This window comes from Vombatus ursinus, unplaced genomic scaffold, assembly GCF_900497805.2.
Source record: "Vombatus ursinus unplaced genomic scaffold, bare-nosed wombat genome assembly UNPS02004099.1, whole genome shotgun sequence".
Taxonomy (NCBI): domain Eukaryota; kingdom Metazoa; phylum Chordata; class Mammalia; order Diprotodontia; family Vombatidae; genus Vombatus; species Vombatus ursinus.
The window spans coordinates 336,016-360,866 of NW_020943877.1; the positions used below are offsets into that span (position 1 = coordinate 336,016).

The following is a 24,851-nucleotide window of genomic DNA, read 5'->3' on the forward strand; positions in this document are numbered from 1 at the left end:
TTCTTTCTTTCTTTCTTTCTTTCTTTCTTTCTTTCTTTCTTTCTTTCAAGCCAAAGACAAGGTTTATTAGAACATCTGTAATATTGGGCAGACTCTTAAGGAGTCTGAACATTAGTAAGCTATGGGCTAGATTACAAGAATTGGAGCACCTTAATGGTGACAAGATGGACCTTAGATACAGAAAGACTGTGGGAGGGATCTAGGAGTGGCCAAGTAGTTTGGGGTGACTGGAGGAGGAGTCTAAGGAGATCTGGATGGGAGTGGCCAGTAAACTGGAGTGAACAGAACTCCTGGGACCTGGACCAAGTGATCAAGGGAGAATGGAGCCTAGCTAGGATTAAGGGTGGGAAATGGTGGGGGGCCATAGGGAGGTAAGACAACAGAGGACTAGGCTAGGTTAAGGGTAACAGAGAATTGGGAGCTTGGGTGTAACCACAATGAAAGGCCAGTTGATGGGATTATAGCCTCAGGGGATGCCACAGATTTGGCCATGTGGGAAAGTCCAGGGTTTTTCCTTTTTAGGGTCTAGATCCCATCCTCATCATTCCCCTCTCAAACAAAGGGGACCCAAATTCTTTTGGGGTAAGGGGTGAAGGTCTCGGCTTCTGAAACTGCTTCCTGCTGGCAAGAGGTGTAGAGCTCTCCCTGCCTCAAGGGGGTCCCAAAGAGGAGGTTGACTGGAACTGAGCACAGGCTGCATCCAGGGAACTATGGGGGGACATTGGCTGGTACTCGCTACCAACTGTAGGCGAATGGCCTGTAGTCTGGAAGACACAAATCAGACAGAAAAGATTGCAGGGCCCAGATATAAAGCAGGGACTAGATTTAGGGCACAAATATGAGAGGATAAAACATCCTTAGCTCTGTTTGGATTCAGGCAATTCAGTTTTCCAACCATGCAGTATCAAATCCACCTCATTGTCAGACTCAGGAATAGCCAGGTGGGTAACATTCCTTTTCAAAGGAACATAATGGGGAAACTGAGCCAGGAGGATCCCATCTTAGACTGAAGCTAAAATTGTCCTCTCAGCTTTTCCCGATGCTGACTTTCCACCAATATCACATTCTCTCCGAGTAGCTTGTGGCATTTCTCAGATGGTGGATTATTGATTTATCGATGGATTATCATGATCCATTAGACGACTCAAAATAAAATCATGAGCTTTTTCTACCTCAAACAGCAAGTTTCACTAATCATAGTTTAGGAAAATCTTTTCCAGGATTTACATCTCAAACTTAAATTTGTCCTGGTGTAAAAAGTCAATCATTAGAGATTTCTATACACTTGCAAATTCTCAGCAAGCCATAACCCAAACAAGCTTTTTGGCTAGTTTACACATTAAAACAATAACCAACAATAGCCAAATTAATTTAGTGGTAACCAAATTATGAAAAGTTGCTTGATATAACTGATACAAAATGTTTACCAATTTGAAACTTGAAACAAACCCATTATCAATCAGATAACTTCAATTTTGTTAAATTCATTTTCAAATTACTTTACACAGAGAATCAACATCTCATCATTAATAGTTAAAATTACAAATTTCAGAAGAGCATGCTTACCCAAGTTCAGAGGCTAGCTTCATTACCTTGAGCAGGATGTGTTGAACCTGGGTGATGCTTCCAAGCAAAGGTTGCCCTAGGGCCCAAGGCCATTGCCAGGGGGGCCCATGCTGTAGCTGCTGCCCCTCCCCTCTCCTTCCTTTCCCAGGTGGGGAAGGGTAAAATCAAAGGTGAGGGGTAAAGGGTGAAACTCTCTTCTCCTATGAGAGGGGTTAACAGATACCCTCTTGACTCAAGGGAAGGGAGTGAGAGAAAAGATTGACCAGGGTTGTAAGGAGGAGTTTCAAAACTCCTTAATGATCAATCACAAAACCTCCAGAATCTACCAAGATATTTTTAACTGTTCTAACTTTTCCCTGTAACCTCCATGAAGAAGGATCCAGGGGTGTAGAGGCAAGGGAGTAAGTAAGCCTCAGGGAACCAAAAAGCAACTGCAGTTTTCCCTAATTCCCTAGTGCAGAGAGAATTGACAGAATTGGGCATACACTTCTGGATAGGGCATTTGTACTTGTCCCTTATGCTGCAGAAGGTGTACTCAGGTCCGTGACTTTGTGCTGAACCAGTGGACGGAGAGCCTGAGAGCATCAGGTCCAGTTCGAGACAGCATCGTAACTGTCTGCCGCACCTCCAAACCTTGGTGCTTAGAGAGCGACTCCAACTGCAGAACAAGAAAGGGTGAGGGAGGGGGAGGGAAGGCTTATATACCTTACAGTCTTGGCTAGAGAAGAACTTGGGGTGAGGCAGTTTTCCTGTATGGGCCACCAAAATGTTGAGGTTTAGGGGTACTGGAACCCCAAAATCACAACACACAGGTCCTGCCCAAAAGAATTCGACCTAAGTCTTCTTTCAGCCAAAGACAAGGTTTATTAGAACATCTGTCATATTGGGCAGACTCTTAAGGAGTCTGAACATTAGTAAGCTATTGGCTAGATTATAAGAATCTGAGCAGTGGCTAGATTTTAAGAATCTGAGCCTTGTGTGTTTCTTGGTGGCCATATGTGGACATGGTTTGATTGCTACCTATCTATCTTCTTAGGTATCAATCTCCTGTGAATTACTGGTTCTCTGTTGAATTTACTACTGTTATTTGAAACTGGAGGTCAGGAGAGAATTCAGGGTTGGATACATAGGTTTGAGAATCATCTGCATAGAGATTATTATTGAACCCATGGGAGCTGAAAAGTTCACCAAGTGAGAGTATATAGATCAACAAGAGAAAAGGATCAAGTGTGTAAACTCTTGGGAGATACCCAGGCTTATTGAGCGTGACCTGGATGAAGATTCAGCAAAGGAAACTTTTAAAAATAATTGAAGCATATTATCTTTATAATACTGCTGTTGAGTAGATTATTCTGGTTTTGTACACTTCACTTTGCATCAGTTCATACAGATCTTCTCAGATTTTTCCAAAAACTTCCCCTTTATCTTTTCTTATAGCTCCATAGTATTCTATCACATACATTTACCATAACTTGTTCAGCCATTCCTCAATTGATGGGTTGATTTCCCCACATCACCTCCAGCATTTGTCATTTTCCATTTTTGCCATTTTATCCAATCTGAGAGTTGTGAAATGTTTATAGGGGCTTAGATTTGTTTTAATTCACATTTATCTAATTCTTAGTGATGTAGAACATGTTTCCACATGGTTATTGATAGCTTGGATTTCTTTCCCTGAAAACTGTCTATTGATAACCTTTGACCATTTATCAATTGAGGGATGGCTCTTATTCTTACAAATTTGATTTAGTTCATCCTTGGGGACTTGGGAGAGAAGAGTTTCAATTGAAGGAAGGAGAAGAGGGAGTTGATGGTAAATGGTCTCAATTTACTTCATCGAATATGAGGTGAAGTCAACAGCTGAGATGTAGAGGAGAGATGTGCTATATGAGAAATGGAGATAGTTTAGGGATAAAAGAGAAAGGAAGATGGCCAAAAGTCAGAACATACACTTAGAGAAATGGAATGGAGAAGGAATCAAGGAAGAAAAACTGTTTTGCCATGAAAAAATGAGGACACAGTGAAGATTAGGTAACAGGAATTTGTCATGGTCCTAGGAGGTATGATTTCTTCTTTTATAGTTTCCTTTTTTTCCTATTAACTTAACCATCACCAGCAAATGTGAACAGCATCATGGCAACACTACCATTGGCCTTCCTCATCTCCTTTAATTCAATGGCCACCAGGACTATGGTGAGGAACCTCTACAGGTGAGACACTCCTTATGCCAATGCAGATCCATTTTTCCTAGAGTGCTGAGAACTTAAGTGACTTGCCCAGGGTCACACAGCTAGTGATTGTCAGAAGTGAGACTTGACAGTATTAGGGTAGTTGGAGGGAAAAAATTGTATGTATGTATGTGTGTGTGTATATATACATATATATATATATATATATATATACATATGGATAGATAGAGGGTACAGGGTAAGTTGAAGATGAAGGGGTCATATCTGGAGAATAAAATTAAGGGGTGAGAGAGGATTATACTAGGAGAAGGAGAAAGGGAAAGGTAGAACAGGGTAAATTATCTCACAAAAAAACAGAAAAGAAAAGGCTCTTACAGTGGAGGGGAAACAGGGGAAGGTGAGAGGGAATGAGTGAATCTTATTCTCATAGGATTTGACTTAAGGAGGGAATAACATACACACTCAATTGGGTATGGAAATCTGTCTTACCATACAGGAAAATAGGAGGGGAAGGGGACAAGAGAGTAGGGGGATGATAGAGAGGAGGGCAGATTGGGAAAGGGGGTAATCAGAAGCAAATACTTCTGAGGAGGGACAGGGTCAAAAGAAAGAATAGAATAAATGGGGGGGCAGGATAGGATTAAGGGAAATAGAGTTAGTTTTTCACAGCATGGTTACAATGGAAGTGTTTTGCATAACTGCACATGTATAGCCTATATTGAGTTGCTTGCCTTTTCAATGAGGGTGGGTGGGGAGGGAGGAAGGGAGAAAATATAGAACCCAAAGTTTTAAAAACACATGTTTAAAAAAAATGTTTTCACATGCAACTGGGAAATAAGAAATACAGGAAATGGGGTACAGAAATCTATCCTGCCCTACAGAAAAATGGAAGGGAAAGGCGGGGAGAGATAGCAGGGAAAGCAGACTAGGGGAAGGGGTATTCAGAATGCATGCTATCTTGGGGTGGGGGGAGGGGTGAGATGGGGTGAAAATGTGGAACTCAAAATCTTGTGGAAGTAAATGTTGAAAACGAAAAATTAAAAAAATTTTTAAAAAATCTGCTGGCAAAAAAAAAAGAAGTGAGACTTGAAATCAGGTCTTCCTAGCTCTAAAGCTAGCTTTCTATCCACTATGCCATATTGCCTCTCTATGCAGAACTGAGCACAGTTCCCCATGAAGACCATCTCCTAAGTGATAGAGGGGTTGGAGGAAGCAGGGTCTGTTCATATAGCCTTAATCAAGCTTTATTCTTTCTTGACTCTTGACCTTTCACTATTTAGCCCATATTTGTAGGTATCCTTGCCACCTGTAGGGCTTTCTGTCATCCTTCAAATGGTGAATCTAAGAAGGATTTGCTGTCCTGATATCTTCATAGGAGGTAAAAAAAAAGATAAAGGACAAGTTTTGTGTCTGAGGTTTTAGTTCGAATAGGGAAGGCAATGGAGTAAGGGAGAAGGCAGCTGTTAATTTTGAGCTTGCAAAGGCACCTCTAGCTTATGGCTCATTTGTCTTCTAATTACAGTGCAGAATTAGTAACACCAGGACACTTGTTGGATCTCATTAACCTAACCCACAGTGGCACTGGCTTTTTGGGTCCCCACGGTGACTGCTACAATGTTAAAGAGTAGCTATTCTCTTAACACTATCTCTCAGGTCCGAATCACTGTGCTTCCCCTTAACAATCATTCAGTAGACACAATTCTACAGCAAAGATATTTTTTTTTGCATGGCATAGTAAGAAGAGTAGTTTCAAAGTATTTCACCTAATACCATAGGGAAAATTTCCCACAAATACACAGAGAATTTGGGAAGAGGAAATAGGAGCACAAATTTAAAGTAAGTTGGTAATCAGTCAGACATTTGTTTAGGGAACACATTGAAGAAGGCAACTCACAACTCCAGAATCACAGGGCCTCAACATCCTCAGTGTTCTTTCTCCAGAGGGTCCTGATGACCAGTCACCTTGGGATGTGGTGTCTATGAAGGATAGATGGTGTTAGTCTGATCGTTAGGTGGCCTGGCTACTTACAGGGCACAGTGGTCTCTGGAAATCTGGTTAGTCATTGTATTGATTGGTTTTTTTTAAGCCCAAGTTATTTTTCTTTCAAATGTTGTACTATATAATTTGTTCTTCTGGTCCTGCTTACTTTTCTCTGCATCAGTTCATTTCAATCTCTGAATCAGTCATTCATTTCTTACAGTACCATAACATTCCATTAGGCAGTCTCCAAATGATGGGTACCCACTTTGTTTCCAGGACCTCACTATTACAAAAGATACAGTGGGTCTTTTTCTTCTGTCTTTGCTCTCTTTGGAATACTCACCTAGCAAGTAGTTGTATTGCTGGGCCAAAGAGTATGTACAATTCAGTGACTTTTGGGGTATAATTTTGAATTGCTTTCCAGAAAGGTTGGATCAATTCTCTTTTCCAGCAAGAATTCCTATCTTTCCAATAGCCACTTAAATAATTGTTATTTTTCTTTATTTGTCCTCTTTGCCAATCTTCTGGTTATGAGGAGAAAACTCAGAGAAGTTTTACTTTGCATTTCCTTCATTATTAGTGATTTGGAGAAGGTTTTCATATGGTTATTGATAGTTTGCCTTTTTTTTTTCTTTTGAGAACTGCCTGTTCATTTCCTCTGGCCATTTATCTATTGGGAAGGGCTCTTGTTCACATATATTTATGACATATTTACCTATATATGTTAGGTACTCCTTCCACCTCTCAGCTTACTATTTTATTTTTATTTATTTTTTTTTTGGGTGAGGCAACTGGGGTTATAGTAGAACTAGAGGGTAAAATTGTAATTGAAAGAATTCACTGATCACCTCCTGAAAGAGAGCCCCAAACCAAAACTTCCAGGAATATTATAGCCAAATTCCAGAACTCTCAGGTCAAGGAGGAAATATTGCAACCAGCCAGAAAGAAACAATTCAAATATCAAGGAGTCACAGTTAGGATTACACAGGATTTAGAAGCTTCTACATTAAAGGATAGGAAGGCTTGGAATATGATACTCCACAAGGCAAAGGAGCTTGGATTACAACCAAAAATCAACTACCCATGGCAGACAAGAGTGCTTGTGGTCACTCACAGACCAGAGCACAGGCCAGGAAAGCAGTAAACACACCTCTCCCTAGATCATAGCACCTTGGAAGAACTGAAAATTAGAGGTTCCTAGAAGTATCTCTGAAAACAGCTGCACAAAACCCCTGAAACTTGGGACAGTGTGCCTTCCACCCTAGAAGCAGAGTTCTACTTTAACAAAGAGTTAAAAGAAATGATAAGCAGGATGCTCTCAGAAAAACCTGGAAAGACTTGCACGGGCTAATGCAATGTAAAATGTGCTGTGTACAAAGTAACAAGCAATGTTGTAAGATGATCACCTATGAATGACTTAGCTATTCTCGGCAATACAACAATCCATGACAATTCTAAAGCACTTATGATGAAAAATGCTATCCATCCCCAGAGAAAGAACTGATGGTGTCTGAATCCAGATTGAAGCATACTTTTTTTTATTCTATTTTTCCTGAGTTTTTTTTACCTATGTTTTCTTCCACAACATGACCATTATGCATGTGTTTTGCATGACTACACATATATAATCTATATCAAATTGCTTGCCTTCTCAATAAGGGGGAGGGGGAGGGAGGAAGGAAGAGAATTTGGAACTCAAAGTTTTAAAAACAGATGTTAAAAATCGTCTTTGCATGTAACTGGGGAAAAATAAAAGACCAAATAAAAATAACAAAAAAGAAGCATAGAAAGGTAAACAAGAAAGAAAAAAAATAAGTTATTCAATAAGGCTAAACTGTGTATATACCTACCTGGGAAGATGGTACTTATAAGTCTTAAGACCTGTATCTCTATTAGGGCTGTTAGAAAGAGTGTACATAGACAGAGGGTGCAGGTATAATTTGACTTTGATGGGATCATAGAAAAAATATTAAGGGGTGAGAAAGAAGATTGTACTTGGAGAATAGGGAAGGGAGAGGCAGAATGAGATAAATTGTATCACAAGAAGAGGCACAAAAGACTTATTACAGTTAAGGGAAAGAAGGGAGTGGAGTTTACATTGTTTGAACCTTACTTTCACCAGATTTGGTTCAAAGAGGGAATAACACACACACTCAGTTGGGTATAGAAATCTGTCTTGCCCTATGGGGAAGTAGGAGGAGAAGGGGAAAAGGTTGGGGGGGGGACAGGTTGATGGAACAGAGGGCAGATTGAGGGAGGCAATGGTCAGAAGTGAAACAGTGGTGAGGAGGGACAGAGTGAAAGGAGAAAAAGAGAAAAGTATAAAAGGAGGAAAATAAGATGGAGGGAAATATACAGTTAGTAATCATAAGTGTTAATGCAAATGGGATGAACTCTCATAAAACAGAAGAGGATAGCAGAGTAGATCGTACAATATGTTGTTTAAAAGAAACACACTTGAAGCAGAAAGACACACAGAGACTAAAAAAGGCTTGAGCAGAATGTACTATTCTTCAGCTGAAGTAAAAAAGCAAGAGTAGCAATCATGATCTCAGATACAGCACAAGCAAAAGGAGATCTAATTAAAAGAGATAAGGAAGGAAACTGCACCAAGTGGTATAGCATTCAAATTTCTTATAGGAAAAGTTAAGTGAGTTACAGGAGGAAATGGACAGCAAAACTAGGAAGGAAACTGCACCAAGTGGTATAGCATTCAATTTCTTATAGGAAAAGTTAAGTGAGTTCCAGGAGGAAATGGACAGCAAAATTATACCAGTGAGGGACCTCAACTTTCCCATCTGAGAACTAGATAAATCTAACCATGAAATAAATAAAAAAGAAGTTAAGGAAGTGAACAGAGTTTCAGAAAAGTTAGGTATGATAGACCTCTGGAGAAAATTGTTGGGGATAGTAAGGAATATACCTTTTTCTCATTGTTACATGGCACCTACACAAAAATTGACCATATATCAAGGCATAAAAACCTCACACTCAAATGTATAAAAGCAGAAATATTAAATGCATACTTTTCAGATTATGATGCAATTAAAATTACATGTAATAAACAGCCATGGAAAGATAGGTTAAAAATTAATGTAATCCTAAAGAATGAGTGGGTTAAAGAACAAATTATAGAAACAATCAATAATTTCATGAAAGAGAATGACAGTAATGAGACAACATACCAAAATTTGTAGGATGCAGCCAAAGCTGTACTTAGGAGAAATTTTATATTTCTAAATTCTTCCATCAATAAAATAGAGAAAGAGCACATCAATGAATTGGGCATGCAACTAAAAAAGCTTTAAAAAGAACAAATTAAAAATCCCCAATTAAATACAAAATTGGAAATATTGAAATTTAAAGGAGAGATTAAAAAATTGAAAGTAAGAAAACCATTAAACTAATAAATAAAACTAAAAATGAATGAAATGGATAAACCTTTGGTTAATTTGATTTAAAAAAAAGATCAAATTACTAGTATCAAAAATGAAAAAAGAAAATTTACTACCAATGAAGAGAAAATTAAAGCAATAATTGGTAGTTATTTTGCCCAATTGTGTTCCAAGAAATCTGACAATCTAAGTGAAATGGATAAATATTTACAAAAAGACAAACTGGCCAGATGAACAGAAGGGGAAAGAGAATATTTAAGTAACCCCATTTTAGAAAAATAAATTGATCAAGTTATCAATGAACTCTTTAGAAAAAATCCTCAGTCCCAGATTAATATACAAATGAATTCTGCCAAACATTTGAAGATCTATTCATTCCAATACAATATGAAATATTTGGAAAAATAGGCAATGAAGTCCTACTAAATTCCTTTTATAACACAAATATAGTGTTTATACCTAAACCATGAAGAGCGAAAACAGAGAAAGAAAACTATAGACCAATTTCACTCATGAATATTGATGCAAAAATTTTAAATAAAATACTAGTAAAGAGATTACAGCAATATATCACTAGAATCATACACTATGACCAGGTGGGATTTATATCAGCAATGCAGAGCTGGTTCAGTATTAGGAAAACTATCAGCATATTAACCAGATCAAAAACAAAACTAACAGTATCTTAATAGATGCAGAAAAAGCTTTTGACAAAATACAGAACTCATTTTTTTTTAAAAAAGACAGCATAGAAATAAAGGGAGCTGTCCTTAAAATGATAATAGATAATAGATAGTATCTATCTAAAATGATAATAGTTAGTATTTATCTAAAACCATCAGCAAGCATTATCTGTAGTGGGGATAAGTTAGAAGCCTTCCCCTTAAGATCAAGGGTGAAGCAAGGATGCCAACTATCACCTCTATTATTCAATATTGCTTTAGAAATGCTAGCTTTAGCAATAAGAAAAGAAAAATAAATTGAAGGAATTAGAACAGGCAATAAGGAAACACTCTTTGCAGATGATATGATGGTATATTCAGAGAATCCTAGAGAATCAACTAAAAAACTACTTAGTATAATTAACAACTTTAGCAAAGTTGCAGGATACAAAATAAAGCCATATAAATCATCACATTTCTATATATTACCAACAAAGTCCAGCAGCAAGAGATAGAAAGAAAAATTCCATTTAAAATCACCATAGACAATAAAAAATACTTGGGAGTCTACCTGCCAAGACAAACCCAGGAATTACATGAACACAATTACAAAACACTTTGCACACAAATAAAGTCAGATCTAAATAACTAGAGACATTATTTGCTCATGCATAGGCTGAACCAATATAATAAAATCACAGTTCTACCTAAATTAATTTACTTATTCAGGGGCATACCAATCAAACTACCAAAAATTATTTTATAGAGCTAGAAAAAATAATAACAAAATTCATCTGGAAAAACAGAAGGTCAAGAATATCAAGGGAATTGATGAAAAAATGCAAAGGAATGTGGCCTAGCCATAACAGATCTAAAATTATATCACAAAGCAGTAATCATCAAAATTATTTGGTACTGAGGGGCAGAGCCAAGATGACAGAGTAAAAGCAGGGGCTCCCTTGAGCTCTCCCCCAAACCCCTCCAAATACTTGTAAAAAATGTCTCTAAACAAATTCTAGAGCAGCAGAACCCACAAAAAGACAGAGTGAAACAAATTTCCAGCCCAAGACAACCTGGATAGTAGATTAAAAAGGTCTATCGCACTGGGGTGGGAGAGAGAAGCAGTTCGATGTGGGTGCACAGGCAAAGACCAGGCCTCAGCAAACCTGAAGCAGCCCTCAGAGGACTGAATCATGGGCAGCTGTGGTGGTTTCCAGACTTCTCAACCCAAAAAATGTCAAAGGAAAAGTCTGTGACCACGTTGAGACAGAAGTTCGGTCCTAGGCCCAGTCCTGGCAAAGCCCTGGGGCGGTGGCTACTTCTAGGGCTTTCAGACCACAGACTGAGGGGGAATTCAGTGGCTGATTAGTGGGGGCTTGCAGGGATCTCTTTGCTGGTGCTGAGGCAGGATTCTCTTGCTTTGCCTGTGCTTGGATCTGGGTCACAGTTCTAGGTGGCGATCCTGGGGTGAGAAGGAGTGCTGGCTTGGTGTAGCTTGTGGTGGTGGTGGAGAGGGAATCCCCCTCACAGTTCCAAGGCAGAAAAGGATGCTTGTGGTCACTCATAGACCAGAGCATAGGCCAGGAAAGAAGTAAACACCTCGCCCTTGATCATATCACCTTGGAAGAACTGAAAACTTACAGGTCCCTAAAAGTATATCTGAAAACACCTGCACAGAACTTCTGAAGTTTGGGACAGTACATTTTCCACACTGGAAGCAGACTCATACCTTAACAGAGTTTAAAACTCAACTAATTGGCTGGGATCATGAGCAAACTACATAAAAAAGTCAGACCATAGCATTTTACTTTGGTGACAAAGAAGATCGAAACATACAACCAGAAGAAGACAACAAAGTCAACGCTCCTACATCCAAAGCCTCCAAGAAAAATATTAATCAGTCCCAGGCCATGGAAGAGCTCAAAAAGGATTTTGAAAAGTAAGAAAAGTAGAGGAAAAGTGGGAAGAGAAATGAGAGTGATGCAAGAAAATCATGAAAAACTAGTCAACAGCTTGCTAAAAGAGACCCCAAAAAATACTTAAGAAAATAACACCTTAAAAAATAGCCTAACCCAAATGGCAAAAGAGGTCCAAAAAGCCAATGAGGAGAAGAATGCCTTCAAAAGCAGAAGTGGCCAAATGGAAAAGGAAGTCCAAAAGCTCACTGAAGAAAATACTTCCTTAAAAATTAGAATGGAGCAATTGGAAGTTAGAGATTTTATGAGAAATCAAGACATTGTAAAACAAAACCAAAAGAATGAAAAAATTGAAGACAATGTGAAATATCTCATTTGAAAAAACAACTGAGCTGGAAAATGGATCCAGGAGAGATACCTTAAAAATTATTGGGCTATCTGAAAGCCACGATCAAAAAAAGAACCTTGACATCATCTTTCAAGAAATTATCAAGGAAAACTGCCCTGATATTCTAGAACCAGAGGGTAAAATAGAAATGGAAAAAATCCATTGATCACCTCCTGAGAGAGATTCTCAAAGGAAAACTCCTAGGAATATTGTAGCCAAATTCCAGAGTTGCCAGGTCAAGGAGAAAATATTGCAAACATCCGGAAAGAAACAATTCAAGCATTGTGGAAACACAATCAGGATTTAGCAGCTTCTACATTAAGGGACTGGAGGGCTTGGAATATGATATTCCAGAAGGCAAAGGAGATAGGATTAGAGCCAAGAATCACCTACCCAGCAAAACTGAGTATAATCCTTCAGGGGGAAAAATGGTCATTCAGTGAAATAGAGGACTTTCAAGCATTCTTAATGAAAATATCAGAGCTGAATATAAAATTTGACTTTCAAATACAAAACTCAAGAGAAGCATGAAGAGGGAAACAGGAAAGAGAAATCATAAGGGACTTATTAAGGTTGAGCTGTTTACATTTCTGAATGGAAAGATGATATTTGTAACTCATGAAACCTTTGTCAGTATTAGGGTAGTTGGAGGGAAAAACTTATATGTATAGATAGATAGATAGATAGATAGAGGACACAGGGTGAGTTGAAGATGAAGGGGTGATATCTGGAGAATAAAATTAAGAGGTGAGAGAGGATTATATGAGGAGAAGAAGAAAAGGAGAGGTAGAATGGGGTAAATTATCTCACATAAAACAGATAAGAAAAGGCTTCTACAGTGGAGGGGAAGTGGGGGAAGGTGAGAGGGAATGAGTGAATCTTATTCTCATTGGATTTGGCTTAAGGAGGGAATAACATACACACTCAATTGGGTATGGAAATCTATCTTACCCTATAGGAAAATAGAGGGGAAGGGGACAAAAGAGCAGGGGAATGATAGAGGGGAGGGCAGCTTAGGGGAGGGGGTAATCAGAAGCAAACACTTGTAAAGAGGTACAGGGTCTAAGGAGAGAATTGAATAAATAGGGGGCAGAATAGGATGAAAAGAAACGCAATTAGTTTTCCACAGCATGACTACTATGGAAGTGTTTTGCATGACTACACATGTATAACCTGTGACGAGTTGCTTGCTTTCTCAATGAGGGTGGGTGGGGAGGGAAGAAGGGAGAAAATTTGGAACCCAAAGTTTTAAAAACAAATGTTGAAAAAAATGTTTTCACATGCAACTGGGAAATAAGATATACAGGCAATGCAGTATAGAAATCTATCCTGCCCTACAGGAAAGTAGAAGAGGAAGAGGATAAGAGAAGGTCAGGGAGATAAAAGGGAGGGCAGATTAGGGGAAAGTGTATTCAGAATGCATGCTGTCTTGGGGTTGGGGGGAGGGATGAGATGGAGAGAAAATTTGGAACTCAAAATCTTGTGGATGTGAATGTTGAAAATAAAATTAAATAAATTAATGATTTTTTTAAAAAAAGAAGAAAGAAGAAAAAAAAACTATTTAGTACTCACTAAGAAATAGAGTGGTGAATCAGTGGAATAGGTTAGGTACACAAGACACAATAGTCAATGCCTACAGTAATCTACTGTTTGATAAACCCAAAGTCTCCAGCTTCTGGGATAAGAACTCACTATTTGACAAAACCTACTGGGAAATCTCAAAAACAGTATGGCAGGGGCAGCTAGGTGGCACAGTGGATAGAGCACCAGCCCCAGAGTCAGGAGAACTTGAGTTCAAATCAGGCCTCAGACACATAACACTTACTAGCTGTGTGACCCTGGGCAAGTCACTTAACCCCATTGCCTAGCAAAAAACAAAAACAAAAAAACAGTATGGCAGAAACTAGGCATAGATCAACAACTTACATTGTGTAATAAAATTAGGTCAAAATGGGTTCATGATCTAGACATAAAAGGTGATAACATAAGAAAAATTAATAGAGCAAGGAATAATTTACCTGTCAGATTTATGGAGAAAGGAAGAATTTATGACCAAACAAGAGATAGTGAGTGTTATAAGATGTAAAATAGATAGTTTTGATGACATTAAATTTAAAAGTTTTGGCACAAACAAAACCAATGCAACCAAGATTAGAAGGAAAGCAGAAAGCTGGGAAACAATTTTTACAGCAAGTATCTCTGATAAAGGCCTCATTTTTTAAATATATAGATAACTAAATCAAATTTATAAGAATATAACATTCCCCAATTGATAAATGGTCAAAGGATATGAAAAGGCAGTTTTCAGATGAAGAAATCAAAGCTATATCCATATGAAAAAATGCTCTAAGTCACTATTGTTTAGAGAAATGAAAATTAAAGCAACTCTGAAGTACTGCTTTACATTTATCAGATTGGCTAATACAACAAAAAGGAAAAATAACAAATGTTGGAGAGGATGTGAGAAAATTGGGGCACTAATGCACTGTTGTTTGGTGGTGAACTGATCTAAATATTCTGGAGAGCAATTTGGAACTATGCCCAAAAAGTAATCAAAGTGTGATACCCTTTGATCCAGCAATACCAATTCTAGGTCTGTATCCCAATGAGATTCATAAAAAGGGAAAAGGACCTTCATGTACAAAAATTATTTAAACCAACTCTTTTTGTGGTGGCAAGAATTAGAAATTGAGGGGATGCCCATCAATTGAAGAATGGCTGAACAAGTTGTGGCATATGAATGTAATGGAATACTATTGTGCTATAAGAAATAATGAGCAAGAGGGTTTCAAAACACCTGGAAAGACTTACATGAACTGATGTTGAGTGAAGTGAGCAGAATCAGGAGAACATTGTACACAATAACAGCAACATTGTGCTGTGACCAACTTTGATAGACTGAGCTCTTCTCAGCAATACAATGATCCAAGACAATTCCAAAAGACTCCTGATGGAAAATTCTATCCTACACCAGAGGAAGAACTATGGAGTCTGAATGCAGATTGCAGCATAGTATTTTCATTTTTTGTTTTTTTCACTTTGTTTTGTTTCTTCTTTCACAACATGCCTAATAGGGAAATATGTTTTACGTGACTGCACATATGTAAACTATATCAAATTGCTTACTGCCTAGAAAAGAGGGAGGAAAGGGAGGGAGAGAGAAAATTTGGAATTCAAAATTTTATCAAATAAACTGAATGGCAAAAATTGTCTTTCTACGTAATTGGAAAAAATAAAATACTAGTAAAACAGTATTTATCTAAATCAAGATGATACAATATCTATTTCTATAATTATGTATTTTTCTTGTTTTTGTTAGTAATGTGACTTTTTGTATTTGTAATTTTTCTTAATACTGAGCCAGTCTGGCATTCTTAGTATAAACACAATCAGGCTACAGTAAAATCTTTGTAAAATATTCTCGTAGCTTCTTTGTCAATATTGTATTCAGTATTTTTGTATTGATGTTCATCTGAGGGAATGGTCTATCATATTCTTTCTTTGACTTTTCTTGCCCTAGTTTTTGATACTTAAAATCATATTTTTGTCACAGGAGATTATGTTAAGAGACAATTTATATAAAACCCAAGTTAGTTGTTTTTTTTTTAAAAATTTGCTAGAATTCCCTTGTAAATCCATTTGCTCCTTGGGTTCCTTCTCTCCCTCCCTCAGCCTTTTGCAAGTTCATTTATGGTTTGTTCGATCTATTTTATTCTGTTAATTAGGGTACTTTATGTTTTTGTAAATAGTCATCCATTTGTCAGTTTTGTTGGCATAAAAATGTGCAAAAGAGTTTTTAATAACTTCCTTTATTTCATCTGTCTCAGGTGTCTCCCCACTCCAATCCATCCTCCATTCAGCAACCAAAGTGATTATCCTAAAGCACAGATCTGAGTGTACCACCCCTGCCTCACCCTCTCCCCCTACACACACACACACACACACACACACACACACACACACACACACACACACACACACACACTCGTAAATTCCATTGGCTCCCCAGTGCCTCCAGGATCAAGCACAAAATCCTCAGTTTGTCATTCAATGCCCTTCCTTAAACACCCCCACCTACCTTCCCAGTCTTCTTACACCTTACTCCCTTCCATATACTCTTCAATGCACTGACACTGGCCTCCTGGCTGTTCCACCACCAGGGCACTCCATTTCTGGCTTTGGGCAGTTTCTCTGACTCTCCTCCCTGCCTGGAATGCTCTCCCCTCTCATCTCTGCTTCTTGGCTTCCCTGGCTTCTTTCATTCTATATTTTACAGGAAGCTTTTCCCAACCCTTCTGAATTCTAATGCCTTCCCTCTGTTCATTATTTCCTACCTGTAGGCAGCTCGTTTGTACATATTTGTTTGTTTATTATCTCCCCCAATTAGATTGTGAGCACTTTGAGGTCAGGGACTGTCTTTTGCCTCTTTTTCTATCCCCACTGCTTGGCAGAGTACCTGGCACACAGTAGGCACTTATTAAATGTTAATTGGCTGACTGATCTTCATCCTTTTTTACCACTAAAAAAAAAATCCTGGCAATTTGGTTGTCCTTTAAAAAGCAATCAATTAGCTGTTTGTTTTGCCTAAATATTATTCATTTTTTTTATTTCCAGAATTTTCCTTTATGTTGTTTTTTTTTTCTATTTGTTTCTTTTCCAGGTTTTTTCTTTTATTCGTGAATATATTTGGAAAGATAAATTGTATCTAAGGACTGCTTTGTCTGAATCCTGAAAGTTTCGGTATGTTGTGTCGTTTTATCAATTTATTCGATGAGATGATCTCTCTCTTTTTTTTTTTTTTCTTCTGGTTTGTATTATGTCCTTTCTGACTTCCAGCTCTCGCCCAGTGTGGAAGGAGTAGAGACATTGATTGACTGCCTGAATGATTAGTTCTGCGGAGGCGGCACACCCACCCCCACTCCCCACCCGCCCCTCAAGACCCGGGTTCCATTGGCTGAATCAATCCCCACCTCCCAATGTGACGTCACAGGACTCCTCCTTTCTGCGGCTTTCACCTGGGCTAGGGTGTTACGCAGTCTGTAAAAAAGGGCTGCGGACCGCTCTAGCTCTGCAGAGCTGCCTCCACTGCCCCCGGACCCCAGGCCTGCCTGATCGCCCGTGGGAGGCCCCTATGTATGGGAGGTAAGTAAGACCGCGAGGGGCGTCCTTTTACTCCCACCCTCCCTTCCCCAGACGCCCTGGTGGGAGGGGGACGTGGATGTGAGGGCTGCCCACACCCTAAGACCTTCGTTCAGGGCCTTTTGGACGTTACTTATGGATGTACCCAGGCCTCTGTCTGTCGGGAGGGATGGATGTCCCCCGGGAACTCTCCCATCTTCGGCGGCCCCCTCCCCAACATAGCTCCACCGTGCCCCGCCCCCCCCAGCCCCTCTGTGGAGCGCGGCCCAGAATGTGGGACTGGTGGGTGGTGGTGGAGAAAGAAGAGCTGGTCTACGAAATACCTCTTATTGTGTACCTTTTTGTTTTCATTCATTCATTCATTCATTCATTCATTCATTCATTCATTCATTATTCTGGATTCCCCAAATGTCCGACGATCAAATAAACATTTCCATGTACATCATACAACAGGAAAAGAGGATTGCCCATGCACCTGTTGATCTTTGTTATCTATAGCTTAGATTTTTAAAAAATATTTAATAAATTCAGTCTGTATTTTTCAAAGGTGCCAATGTTTCTTTCTGGCATTCTTTCTGTTCTCATTTGTTATTTATTTATTTTTTTTTAAGATGCCTTAGTGGCAGCCTTTTTTTTTTCCCGTTTTCCTCCACCTCTTATCTTCTCTACCTTCCACACCCCACCTCACTATAAAAAGAAAAAAAGAAAAACATAAGCGTTTGTAACAAATCTGCGTAGTCAAGCAAAACCAATCTCTACTGTATCTGTGTCTGAAAATGTGTCGTATTCTGCATCTAGATTCCCTCACTGGTCAAGATGTGGGTCCCATATTTCATCATCAGTCTTAGGATCTTAATTGGTCATTGCATTGATCAGAGTTCTGAAGCCTTTCACAGGGACAAAACCCACCTCTTTTAGGCTCCCTGAACTGGATGCACAGCTAATATAGCTTTGTGAGGCAAGCCAGACATGGACACCTTCCCATCTTAAGTACTTAAAAATGCACAAAAGAATGGTTTCTGTATAGGGCATTTAATCAATTATTTGGACTGGGAAGAATAATTCTCTTATTTTAAAATTTTTTAAAATTTATTTTTACAAAGCATTTATTATCACTTCCAGTGGCACCCCCTCACTCCTACAATAATAACAATGACAAAAACCTCTCAATAAATATGTATATTCTGGCAAAACCAGTTCCCATCTTGACTATGTCCAAATATGCAGGTGTCATTCTGGGTTTTCAGTCCATCACCTCTCTGGCAGGAGATGGGTAGCATGATTCACCAACAGTCTTCTGGAGCGCATTAATTAGGGTTCTAAAAGCTTTTAAAAGTTATTTTTTCTCTCTATAATGTTGTTGTCATTGTGTAAGTTGTTCTAGTCCTGCTCACTTCAATCTGTATCAGATCTTAAGAGTTATTCCCAGTTTCCTCTGAAACTGTCCATTTCTTATGGCACAATAAAATATTATGCTGCCATTACATTCATAGACCACAATTTATTTAGTTATTTCACCATAGGTGGAAACTCCCTTAGTTTCCACTTTTGGGCTACTTCAAAAAATCACTCCTATAAATATTTTTGTATATATAAATCCTTTTCCTTTGTTCCCTGCGTGGTCTCAGCCCATTGTGGTACAGTTAGGCCACAATTTAGTAACTTTTAGGGCACAATTATAACTTGCTTCCCTGTATGTCTGGACCAGTTTGTATCTCCAGTAGCAATGATTTCTGTGTGCCTATTTTCCTACAGCTTCTGCAACATTTGTCATTTTGTTTATTAATAATCAATAAACATTTATTACACACCTACTATGTGCCAGCCACTGTGCTAAGCACAAGGGGTACACATACCAAAAAAAAAAAAGTCCCTTTCTCAAAGGGTTTACAATCTTTTTTTTTTTTTTTTTTTGGCTAGGCAGTGGGGTTAAGTGACTTGCCCAGGATCACACAGTTAGTAAGTCTGTTATGTGTCTGAGGCGGGATTTGACTTCAAGTCCTCCTGACTCCAGGGCCAGTGCTCTAGCCACTGCACCACCTAGCTGCTCCCTCAGGGGGTTTATAATCTAATGGAGGAAGATAACACACAGAAGAAAGCTGAGAAGTGTGTGTGTGTGGGGGGGGGTTCATTTTTTATTTTTGCCAGCCACTCTTAATGGGTGGAAAGTGAAACCTCGAAGTTGCTTTAATTTGCATTTCTCTAATTGTTGGTAACTTGGAGCATTTTATCATGGTTTTTGATTGCTGGGATTTCTTCCTTTGAAGTTGACCATTTAACTATTGGTGCACGGCTCTTAGTCTGATAAATTTAAAGCAATTCCATATGTGTGTATGTGTATATATATGTATATACACACATACATACATATATGTATATACATGTACAAGTATACATACATATTATACAGATCCTTTAGTAGACAAATTTGCTGCAAATTTTTCCCTGTTGACTTGTTTCCCTTCCAATTTTAATTGTACAAGATTTGTTTGTCCAAAAACTTTTTCAATTTTGTGCAACTGAAATTGTTCATTTTTTTTCTCTGATAATCTGTATACCTTGTTTGCTCACAACCTCTTCCCTTATCTATAGATATGAAAGGTAATTTTTTTCCCTTGTTCCTCCAATTTCTCTATAATCTTTAATGTGTGCTCTTGGCCATAGTGGATGACACCTCAGATTCTTTTTTAAAATGCTGCACAATGTGAATGATGCAACATGGACAGGGCTGTATTTTAATGGGACAAAATGCATATAATTATTGATAGCAAAAAAAAATACCCCCCCATTCAGTTCTGGGGTTAAAAATCTCTAGATTTCTTTAATGACAGAGGAGGACACTTACCTCGACCTCAGAATCCTTGGGCGTTCCACACCATAAATTCATCCTCTGATGCTATACAGTGGACACCCTCTCCTAGCACCCTGATAGAAATGAAATGAAGTGAACACCTCTATTGTACTCTATGTCTCTTTTTGTTTTAAGAATGCTGTAGTCCCCAAGAATACTCTCAGGCTCTTGGATAGAACAGTTGAAAAGAATGGTGAAAGATAGTTGTACCTCCCTCAAAGAGCTAGCCTGTCGGAGGATTATTGGTAATATATAGAAATGCTGAATATTTGTCTGGTTTTATTATATATTATGCTATACTACTGTTGTTTTTATTAATTTTTAGTTGATTTTTAAAAATAAACCATCATATCATCCGCATAAACTGATACTTTGCTTATTATTCTTACATACCTATTTCAAAATGTTTTTATTGTCTTATTTCTATGCCTTGAATTTGTAGTAAAATATCAAATAGCAATGATGATAATGGACATCTATATTTCACTCCTGATCTTATTGGAAAGGTTTCTAGCTAATCCCCATTAAAGATATTGCTTGCTTTTAGCTTTAGATACACTTTTTATCATTTTAAGGAAGTCTCCAATTATTCCTATGCTTTTCAGTTTTTTTTTTTTAAAACAGAAATTGGTATTGTATTTTGTCAAAACCTTTTTCTGTATCTATTGAAATAATCATATGATGTGAGTTTGTTACTAATATGGTGGATTATGTTTATAGTTTCCCTTATACTGAACTAGACCTACATTCCTGGCATAAATGCAGCCTGTTCATAGCATATATTACTGTAGCCTCCTTGCTAATATTTTATTAAAAGTTTTCTTATCAATAATCATTATCAAGATTGGTTATAGTTTTTTCTTTTTGACTCCCTATATTTAGTTACCAAGACCATATTTGTGTCATAGAAGGGATTTTGTAGGACCTTATCTTTACCTTTTTTTCCCCAAACAGATTCTGTAGTATTAGAATTAATTATCGTTTAAATATTTGAGAGAAATCACTTTTTTGCTAAATTAAAAAAAATTTTACATTCTTTTTTTTATTTTGACTTCCAAATACTCTCCCTCCTTTCATCCTCTCTACTCATTGAGAAGGCAAGCAATATGATATCCATGATATATAACATTTCCGTATTAGCCATTTGGAAAATAAAAGCAAGAAAAAGAAAGAAAATGAAAAATATGCTTCAATCTGCACTCAGATTTGATCGGTTCTCTCTCTGGAAGTGATCAAGAGTGATTTAGAGCATTTTTTTTCGTATACTTATTGATAGCTTTGATTTCTTCTGAATACTCCTTGTTCCTATTTGGGAAATAGTTTGTATTTTTATCAGTTTGCCTTTGTTTCTTTATCCTTAGCTCTGACAGGTAAATTTTCCCATGCTTCCCTAATTTTTCTAAATCATTTACCCATTTTGATGTTATCTTGCTATGCAGTGTGAGATGTTGGTCTCTGCCTAGTTTCTGCCAAACTACTTTCCAGTTTTCCCAGCAAATTTTTTCAGATACTGAGTTTTTGCCCAAAAGCTTAGATCTTTGGATTGCTCAAACAGTAGATTCCTATGGTCATTTACTACTCTGTATTGTGTACTTAATCTATTCAGCTGACCCACCACTCTATTTCTTAGCTATTGCCAGATTGTTTTGATGTTAACTGTTTTGTAACATAGTTTGGAATTTGGTACTGCTCTGCAGCCTTCTTTCACATTTTTTTCATTGTTTTCCTTGGTATTCTTGACTCTTGTTCTTCCAGATGAATTTTGTTAATATTTTTTCTAGCTCTATAAAATAATTCTTTAGTGTGGCACTGAATAAGTAAGTTAATTTAGATAGAATTGTCATTTTTATTATATTGGCTTGGCCTATGCACAAGCAATTAATATTTCTCCAGTTGTTTAGATCTGTCTTTATTTATGTGAAAAGTGTTTTGTAATTGTGTTCATATAGTTCCTGGGTTTGTCTTGCAGGTAGAATCCCAAGTATTTTATATTGAATTGTTATTTTAAATGGAAGTTTTCTTTCTAGCTCTTTCTACTATTCTATTTTTGGGGGTGCAAAATATAGAAATAAAGTTAATTTATGTGAATTTATTTTATATTCTAAAACCTTGTTGAACTTGTTTCACTGTATGAAATAATAGGAGGAAAGTGAGCATCCTTGTTTGGCTCCTGCCGTTATATAAAATGTTCTAGTGTATCCCTTTGTATATAATATTTGCTTTTAGTTTTAGATAGATACTGTTTAGGACATTAAAAAAAAAAACGCTCTAAGCCTATACTTCGTATGGTTTTTAATATCAATGAGCATTGCACTTTGTCAGACTTTCTCCAAAACTCTTGAGATAATTGTGTGGTTTTGGATGTTTTTGTTTTTAATATGATTATGTGGATTTTTTTCTAATGTTGAATCAAACTTGATTTGCTGATACAAATCCAACTTAGTCACAATGAATAATTTCTTGGATACCTTGCCATAGTTTGTTTGACAAGTTTTTATTTAAAATTTTTTGAATCAATATTCATAAACAACATTTGTCTATAGATGGCTTGTGTTTTATTCTTTTCCAGCTTAGGTGTTGGGGCATATTTTTCTCATAAAAGGATTCTGATGTAGGTTGCTTTCTTTTTCAATTTGTGAGAATAATTTGTATAGTTTGGACACTAATTGTTCTTTGAAAGTTTAGCTAGAATTCTCCTGTGAATCACTAAGGACCAGGAATTGTTCCCCCTCCCTACCTTTGGTAATTCCTTTAGAGCTAGTTTTATTTACTTTTCAGAGATTTGATTTTTTAAGATCTCTATTTGATCTTCTGATAGATGAGTATTAAATATTTTAAGTATTCCTGTTTCTTTTTTCTTCTGTTTTGTTAACATAAATGTGCATAATAGGTTTTGATTAATCTTTAAATTTCGTATGATTTTGTTGTGTATTCCTCTCATTCTTTCCTAATTTGTTGATTTGATTTGATGCCTAAAAGTTAGTTGATAAAGATTTACTAATTTTTATTAAATTTGTTTAATTTTCTTAGTCTTTTCAAAGAAACAGTTTTCAGTTTCATTTATCATTTCTAAAGTTTTTTTTTGTTTTTACTTTGTCTATTTCTCCTCTAGTTTTTAATATCTCCTCATTTTTGCTTCTTTTAGGTTTGTTTGTTGGCTTTTTAATTTTTTAAATGCATATTCATTTCATTAATCTTCTCTTTTTCTATTTTGTGAATCTGTATTGGTAGGGATATTTTTTCCCCTACCAGGACTGCTTTAGATGCATACTATAAATTATATGTTATTTTAATCATTATCATTTTTTATAGATTTATTTGTCTCTATGATTTTTTTTATCAACCCACTCATTGTTTAGGATTTCATGATTAAGTTTCCATTTGGTTCTGTGTTTTTGTTTCTGCTTCCTAAACCAGTCACTGTTTTTAGTCTGTAAAAGATATATTAACTATTTCTTCATTTTTACATTTGTTTGCAATATCTCTGTTCCCTAACACTTGGTCATTTTTTATAAAAATTAAAACCAGGAGAGGGACATTTAATTATCCCGTCTCTATTGTGTCACTGTCTGTGTTTTCTAGTAGCTCATCTAATCTTCCCCTTATGAATTTGGATGCTAAGGCAATTAAACATATAACTGTATTATTTATTTTGGTTTCTTGCCTATGGTTCCTTTCAGCAAAATATAGTTTCCTTATTCATACTTTTTTATTTTTTGCATGTTTGCTTTTGTATTGTCTGGCATCATGGTTGATACTTTTGTATTTTTGAATTTATTTGATGCATAATACAAGTGTTTCCTGTGACCCCCTTTTTATTCTGTGTATGTCTTTGTTTTTAAATTTTGTTTTTTATTAGGCACAGATTTCAGAGTTTTGTTTTCTTATCAAATCTATCATTCTTAAGTTATGATTTTCCCCCCACTTCTACTGTAAACACAAAATAATATCTTTTCAACTCTTTTAACTTAATTTTTTAAAGCTAAAAACTTGTTTTTTTAAAAACTAAAAAAAAAAAGTTAGAGAGCAGCCATCACCATGGAGTAATATCAGCCCCACCGCGAAGAGATTGGCTTCAGTACTGATGAAGCAAACAGTATTGTGAAAGAGTGTATAGATGCTATATTGGGTGGTGTGGATTATAATCAGAATAATGTCAACCAATCTACTGCAGCTGTAGTGGAAGAATTTTTAACCCATTGGTAAAGTTAGAGAAGACATGTAAATATATAGATTTCATACCTATGAAATCAAACTTTACTTTGTTAGTTACTCATGCAGTGATGAATAAGAGTGGATCTGGTTTACATGCAGCCAGCTCGTGTTTTGGGATAGTACATCTGATGGAACCTGTACCATAAGACTGGAGAATCAAACTATGAACTGTATCGTCAATATTTTTGCCATTGCTATTATCCTGTAACTAAATGGAAATATTATACCAATGCCTTTAATGTAAGAAATTATCAAAATGAGGGGCAGCTAGGTGGCCCAGTGGATAGAGCACTGGCCCTGAAGTCAGGAGGACCTGAGTTCAAATCTGGCTTCAGACCCCAATTGCCTTAAAAAAAAGAAGAAGAAATTATCAAAATGTTCTTGAATGAAATGATTCATAGTATTTTTGCACTAGAAGTGAAAGTGCAATTGGCTTCAGAATAGTAAAAATTGAACATTGTAACTAACTAATCTTAGAGCTGAAACCATACTTTAATTAAACATTAGCATAGTTAGAAAAATATCAAACCCAGAAAAATAAGACATTAA

General features: G+C 37.0%; 1 protein-coding gene and 1 pseudogene across 1 annotated transcript in view; both read left to right on the forward strand.

Moving 5' to 3' along the window:
• Positions 1 to 17,152: 17,152 nt before the first annotated feature.
• LOC114053509 (E3 ubiquitin-protein ligase DTX3L-like) overlaps positions 17,153 to 24,851 on the forward strand; it is a 28,441-nt gene continuing 20,742 nt past the window's right edge. The window contains exon 1 of the mRNA XM_027876625.1: positions 17,153 to 17,239. The gene's annotated coding sequence lies outside the window, so the exon portion shown is untranslated. The remainder of the gene's footprint in view (positions 17,240 to 24,851) is intronic.
• On the forward strand, positions 24,126 to 24,510 carry LOC114053518 (annotated as a pseudogene).